The 7,337-nt window shown below is 45.9% G+C and overlaps 1 long non-coding RNA gene and 1 pseudogene across 1 annotated transcript; both read left to right on the plus strand.

Moving 5' to 3' along the window:
• The first annotated feature begins 712 nt into the window (after positions 1 to 712).
• On the plus strand, positions 713 to 3,788 carry LOC116070714. The gene is made up of 2 exons (XR_004110534.1): positions 713 to 772; positions 3,722 to 3,788. It is a non-coding gene; the product is annotated as an uncharacterized LOC116070714 (long non-coding RNA).
• A 1,529-nt stretch (positions 3,789 to 5,317) lies between these two features.
• Positions 5,318 to 7,337, plus strand: part of LOC116071097 — a 4,041-nt pseudogene continuing 2,021 nt past the window's right edge.

Below are 7,337 nucleotides of genomic sequence, written 5' to 3' on the forward strand. Positions count from 1 at the left end.
GTCAGGCATGCTGGCCCACTCCTACAGTCTCAGGAGGAGCAACAGAGTCACAAGGCCAGCCTGGGCCACAAAGTATGTGTGTGTGTGTGTGAGTGTGCATGTGTGTGTGTGTGTGTGTGTGTGTGTGTGTGTGTGTGCATACACATATATCAACAAAGAGGAAGGGAGATGCCAGCATGATTAGCGGAGCCGCTATCTGGGCAGGTCAGTGGTAAACTGTGTGCCACTCCAATTCCATTCTTCTATAACAAGAGTGCTGTTTTTTAAAGTCTAAAATAGAAAACAAATATATAATCTCCTTTGTACATTTTATTAAAATATAAATAATTTCATTGAAAAGTAAATAACCCAAACCATATATCTTCGAAATGCATGGATATTGTTTTGAGAGTCAAATACATCAGGAAACTATGGCTACCCCAAGCTTGGTGGCGTGCCCCCCATCTCAGTCAGCTATCATGTGTGTGGCAGAAACACTGGAAATCTGCTTGCTTAGCTAATTGCAAGTACTTAAGACTTCATTATTGCCAGATGTAGGGCACACCTGTAATCCCAGCACTGAGAAGCCGAGGGAGGAGGACAGCTGGGAGTCTGAGGTCAGTCTGGGTTACATCGTGAGACTGTCTCAAAAGAGTGCTGTTGCTAGCCATAGTTACCCAGAACTCTCTTGTTCTTTAGAACTCTCTTGTTCATCTAGAGAATCAAAAATCCTCCCTTACACTGGAAACAGAAGGAATCCTCCATGGCTTGTTTTATGAGCCTAGTTTGCTTTGTAAGTATTAGAAAAACCTGAAAACTTCTTTCTGCAAATTAACAGATTAATGAGGGGGAAATCATATACACATTTCAAATGATATGGTGAAATTGCTTGATGACACATTCGTGATAATTCTCCTAATTAAATGCAAATGGAAGGAAACTTGGTAAGCTGATAACACTTCTCTGTCAGACCATTAGGAAGCTAACTGGTGATAGTACACGGTTCTAATCCCAGCATGGGAGAGGCTCCAGACAGGATAAACAATGGGTTAAAAGGCCAGCCTGAGGTACAGTGGAGATGGATGACTCAGTGGTGTTGAGGGATGCTATGCTGGAGAAAAGGGGACAAAAGAAGCCATTTGCAGCTGGCTGTTTATATATGGGAGCTTCTTGTGGTCCCAATGGCATGATCCCTGGCAAGCATCTTTTCTGAGGTACACAGCTGTCTCTCCCTTAATGGGGCCCCCTTCAAGAAATATGACTAGCATGCTGTTATTCCCAGACACAAACAGCATGGTCAATGGTCAATGGTCAGTAGTCCCTTTACACAGTTTGGTCAGTGAAAGACCCCCAGAACTGGGGAGACCCTCACTCAAGTCTCGGGATGATGTGACCACCCAATAACTCACGAGAGACCGATCTTGCTGCAATCACATGAGGTTTATTCGGGATAAGCCAGATCTGGGGTCGAACTCGTAGCCTGGCAGGCCAGAGGGGTTTGACCATGAACACAAGAAGTGAGGGGTATTTAAAGGGGAAAATCACAAACTAGGGGGGTGAAGGGGTTACCAAGGAAACATAACAAGAGAACAGTGGAAAATTCTAAAGAGACCCAGCCCCTATTTGAGTCAGGGTCAAAAGGAAAACGTCCTACACACTCATTATGCACAAGAATGTGGTCTGGTCAATTTTATTCACTTTATGGCTGACCATTCCCTAGAACTACCCAGATGGTTCATATCCTGCCTTTTGTTCTTGGACCTAACTAGGGGGAGCCTTTGTGGCCAACAGGTTTCTGAAACTACATTTCTAGTCTACATTCTTGGCTCATTACAGAGACCTTCTATGTCCTTTAAGTAAAGGTTATACAGTATACATACATTTCTACTAATACATTTCCCTTTTCATTAGCATGCTTTTTCCCAAATTTCTAAATCTCCCAGTCTTTCAGTTAGTAGCTGGTAACACCAGCTATAGATGCAAACAGCGGGTATTTCCCTGGTTGACACAAGGGTCTGAGATGCCCTATTGTAAGGAAACCACTCTGTTTTGAAACCTAAAGACCAGCCTGAAGCCAGAAGGTAGCAAGAAATGTGATACCCCAAAGACCTGATAAGAAACGGGGAGAGGAATTTGCAGACTCGCCTGCTTCCCCAGTTCTAAGCTTCTTTCTTTTTCCCTCCTTCCATATCCCTCTCTGGACACCAACCAAACTCCCAAGCTGCTTGTCCTGACAGTCCCTCTCTGCAGACACCCCACCCCAGCGACTGGCAGACTCCCACTGCTCAGTGGTTCTTGCTCCAGGCGCAGACAGTGTAGCAGACAACATAACTGTCAGCTTCTCCTTCGCAGCTCCTCTGTGCAGCTGCTGAGATCTCCTGCTCATCAACTCTCTTGTCCGTAAAACTCCAGGAAAGTCATCTTGGAGTTCCTCTCTGTTCTCAAAGTCTTTGTCAATAATATCAAGAACATGAAAAATGGACTTTGTGATATTGTCAAAAACCATAAATATTAAATCTACAGATTGCTGGGTGGATGGATGGATGGATGGATGGATGAAAAGATGGATGGATGGACAGAAGGAAAGAAGGAAGGAAGGAAGGAAGGAAGGAAGGAAGGAAGGAAGGAAGGATGAATGGATGGGTAGATAGATACAGTTCAAGTCAATCTCAGGAAACAGTTTCTTTAAAAAATCAGGAATGTGGCAAGGGAGTATACGTTCACACTCAGAATCACTGGATATCCTCATATAGTATAAAACAAGACTTACAAAACAAAAATGTGAGCACAATCCCCAAACTTCAGGATGCCATGTTTTTAACAATATAGTTAAATAAGATCAATATCAAACCCTTATACTCCTGAAAAAAAATATGACATGGAAATTTCTAACAGATTATTCTACTTATAATAAAAGTATTACAAAGTATCAAAAAATAATTCTAACCAAAGATTTGTATCCTGTAGGGATTTAAAAATTAGGTTTTCTAGAAATAAGTGTAGAAAATCCAGTAATAATAAAAAGATTTTTCTATGAGTAAAAGAAAAATGATATTATATTTATATATATTTACTCCCATGTGACTTGTAATTCCGTTGAAATTGTTGTAGGTGTCTTAAGGGACTTTCTACAAGCTGATTCTAAAACTCCTATGTGAAGACAGCTCTGGGGAGGGTTAAGATATCCCAGGAACTGCAGCCAGGGAGACAGAATCAGTGCCCGGGTCAGCCTTCATCAGTGAATATTCTTCCAGCGGCAGACAGGAACAAACACAGAGATCCACAGCAGATGTGTTATGCTGGACAAGAGACCTTGGGACACTCAGTCCTCATGAGGTGTCTCCATCAGATCCCTCCCCTCGGGGCTCAGGAAAGGCTAGAAAACCTGTAAGAGCCAGAGGGATGGAAGATGTAAGAACTGAGCAAACAGGGACAACTCATAAAAATACTGGGAAGCCAGGAATGTCTATTAAGCTTAAAGACAGGGAGCTTCAAAAGGGTTTAATGAACAAACATCCGTCCCCAAGAGATGCCCTAATTGTGGGGAATAATGCCCAATTCCAAGAAATGTCCCCAGTAGGGGGTGGATCTCCCCCCCACCCCTTCTACATGCAACAGGTATCTCCTCTTCATCTGGGGGACAAAGGTCAATGGAAACAAAGAACAATGGGAAAGATAACCAACTCACACTGTAAACCTATGTACTGGAAGGGTATAAAGAGTATGTGCTTTTGTTCCCCAGGGTCACCTTTGCCCCTATTGCAGGACAACCCTACTTTACTGGATCACTAAAAATCTCTTGCTTATTGCATCGTTCTCCATCTCTGTGTCTTTGTGAATGGGACATCCACCCCTGAATCTTATATCTTGGTGCATGGGCCAGGAAGGTCCTCCTCTTGTGGGACCAGTGACTGGAGATCAGAGGATCGAGCGCTCTAGCAGGTACTGTGGTTGTTTTTTGTCTGTGTCTAAGTTTTTGAACCTGTATCTTTGATCTGTGTGGCCGCAGCAGTTTCTTGAAGGTAGTTTTGGGAGGCAGGTAGAAGTACCTTGACGTCACAGACTACAAGAGTCCTGAATAACACTCTGGACTCTGTCTGGGAAGTTGGATCCAATAGGGTTCGACTGCATCTGGGGGTAACAGCAAGGAGGCCACTACCGAGTTCTTTTGTTTTCTACATGTGGCACTCATGGCAGGGGCACCTCAATCTATCTATCTCTGTCTTTTTTGTTTGTGTGTGCACTTGGACTAATGATATTTTTGGACGGCATGGTGCAAACTGTGTCACCCCCCTGAGTTTGATTCTTAAACATTGGGCAGAAGTTAGGTCTAGGGCCCACAATATCTCAGTAGAGGTGAAAAAGCATAAATGGAAGACTCTTTGTGCCTCGGAATGGCATTCCTTCAAGGTCGGGTGGCCAGCTGATGGCTCTTTCTCCTTGACTCCTATTCAATTAGTCAAACAGGGAGTCTTTAGAACAGGCCTTAGGAGTCAACCAGACAAGATCCCGTATATCCTGGTCTGGGAAGATCTGGTATCTAACCCTCCCCACTGGATTCATCCATGGGTGTCTGTCCTCATTGTACATGACCAAGCCAAGAAGAATGTCCTCTCAGACACTGAGGCTGACCTTCTCCTCTTGGACCTCCCTCCTCCCTACCTCCCCACACTCCAACCTCATGTAGGTCCAGCTGCAGGACCCCTGGCACTGTTGGCTGCAGGTCCTTCGGCCCCACCAGAAGAGGAGAGAGGTGCAGAGGTTTCACCCTCAGAATCAGAGGGACCTGCCCACGGGATCCTCAGCAAGAGAGGAACGGTCCCCGACCAGACCAACATTTTGCCCCTCCAGGTCTATGCCCCTCCCGATGAGCAGGGCAACCAGCCCCTGCAGTATTGGCCATCCTCAGTGGCTGATTTATATAACTGCAAGATCCACAACCCATCCTTCTCTGAAAACCCTCAGAGCCTGACTAGCCTCATTAAATCTCTCCTCTTTTCCCATCAGCCCACATGGGATAATTGTCAACAACTGTTACAGGTTCTGATCACCACTGAGGAGAAACAGCGTATCCTCCTCGAGACCAGGAAAAAATGTCCCTGGGGCGAACGGGTGACCCCCCCCCCGCCTCCTACCAGTTGATATTGATGTGGGTTTTCCACTGACCAGACAAGACTGGGACTTCAACACGCCTGAAGGTACAGAGCACTTGAATGTTTTCTGCCAGGCTCTTTTGGCAGGTCTCAAGAGGGCAGCGAGATGCCCCACTAATTTGGCTAAGGTAAGAGAGGTGATCCAGAGGCCAAACAAGTCTCCCTCAACTTTCTTAGAAAGGCTCATGGAGGCTTTCCACCAGTTCACTCCTTATGATCCCAGCAGTGAAGAACATAAGGTTACTGTTACAGTTGCTTTTATCAACCAGTCTAGCCGAGATATCAGGAAGAAGTTGCAGAAACTAAATGGGTTACAAGATAAGTCTTTGAGAGAATTAGTGCAGGTGGCTGAGAAAGTATTTTATAACCGAGAGACAGAAGAAGAGATGGAAGATAGGAAACAGAAAGAACAGGAAGCTAGAGAATTAAAAAGAGAAAAGAGACAGGAAAGGAATCTTCACAGAGTCTTGGCCACAGTAGTTAGAGAGACTAGGGAACCTAGTAAGATAGTACATGACAACCAAAGAGAACCCCTGGCCAAGGATCAATGTGCTTACTGTAAAGAAAAGGGGCATTGGTTGAGAGATTACCCCAAAAAGAAGAAAAAGGGGCCCTATGTTTCAGACAGAAAACCAGCAGGGTCTAAAGTGCTGGCCATTCAAGAGAACAGTGACAGTGAATAGAGGGGACAGGGTTTGGATTCCCTCCCCAAACCCAGGGTAAACCTTACTGTGGAGGGGAAACCCACTCAGTTTCTGGTGGACACAGGGGCAGAATATTTGGTCCTCCTACAATCAGATGGACCAATTTCCAGAAAGAAGTCCTGGGTCCAAGGGGCCACTGGCAACAAACAATACTCATGGACTACCCAAAGAACAGTGGACCTAGGTATGGGCTGAGTATCCCACTCGTTCATTGTCATCCCAGAATGCTCTTGCCACTTGTTAGGGAGAGGCCTTCTCATTAAGATGGGAACACAGATCCATTTCCTCCCAGAAGGACCCCAGGTCACTGGGCAGACAGGGAAAACCCATCCAGGTGCTGACTATGAAACTAGAGGATGAGTACCAACTCTCTGAGAATAAGGATTGCAGGCCTGAAGATGTAGATTGGTGGTTACAGAACTTCCCACAGGCTTGGGCTGAGACAGCAGGAATAGGGAAAGCTAAGAACCAGCCTCCGGTCCATGTGGAGCTGAAGGCCCAGGCCAGCCCAGCAACCGTTCGCCAGTATCCTATGTCCAAAGAAACCCGAGATAGAATCTGGCCCCACATCCTATGCCTTCTCCAACTGAGGATCCTGCAGAGATGCCAGTCTGCATGGAATACTCCCCTCCTCCCAGTATGAAAGCCAAGGTTCAATGACTATTGACCTGTCCAGGACCTCAGGGAAGTGAACAAAGGGGTGTCCGACCTCTACCCTACGGTTCCTAACCTGTATAACCTTTTGAGTTCCTTACCTCCCTCTAGGATCTGGTATAATGTACTGGACCTCAAAGATGCCTTCTTCTGCCTATCTCTGGCCCCTAAGAGCCAAGAGTACTTTGCCTTTGAATGGAAACCCTGAGTCAGGTATAACAGGCCAGCTCATGTGGACCCGCTTGCCTCAGGGTTTCAAGAACTCCCCCACTATTTTTGATGATGCTCTACATCAAGATTTAGCTGCCTTCAAAACATCCAATCCCCAGATAACTCTCTTGCAGTACGTGGATGACCTTCTTTTAGCTTCATCCAGCAAGGAATTTGGTCCCTTTGGAAGGGACCAAACATCTACTCATGGAACTGAGAGTTAGGCTACCGTGCCTCAGCCAAGAAAGCCCAGATATGCTGCCAAAAAGTCAGTTACCTGGGGTATTTACTCAGGGAAAGGAAGAGATGGCTATCAGATGCCAGAAAAGAAACCGTGTTTCACATCCCACCGCCCACGAGTCAGAAACAGGTTAGAGAGTTCCTGGGTACAGCAGGCTTCTGTCACCCATGGATACCCAGGTTCACTGAGATGGCGGCCCCTTTCTATCCTCTCACCAAGAACAAGCAGCCTTTTGTGTGGGGGGAGAAAGAGTAAAGGGCTTTAGACACCATCAAACCGGCTCTCATGTCAGCCCCTGCCCTAGGTCTCCCTGATGTGACTAAGCCATTCCACCTGTACTGGCTGGTTTTGTGTGTCAACTTGACACAGGCTGGAGTTATCACAGAGAAGGGAGTT

Source organism: Mastomys coucha, unplaced genomic scaffold (assembly GCF_008632895.1).
Source record: "Mastomys coucha isolate ucsf_1 unplaced genomic scaffold, UCSF_Mcou_1 pScaffold22, whole genome shotgun sequence".
NCBI lineage: Eukaryota > Metazoa > Chordata > Mammalia > Rodentia > Muridae > Mastomys > Mastomys coucha.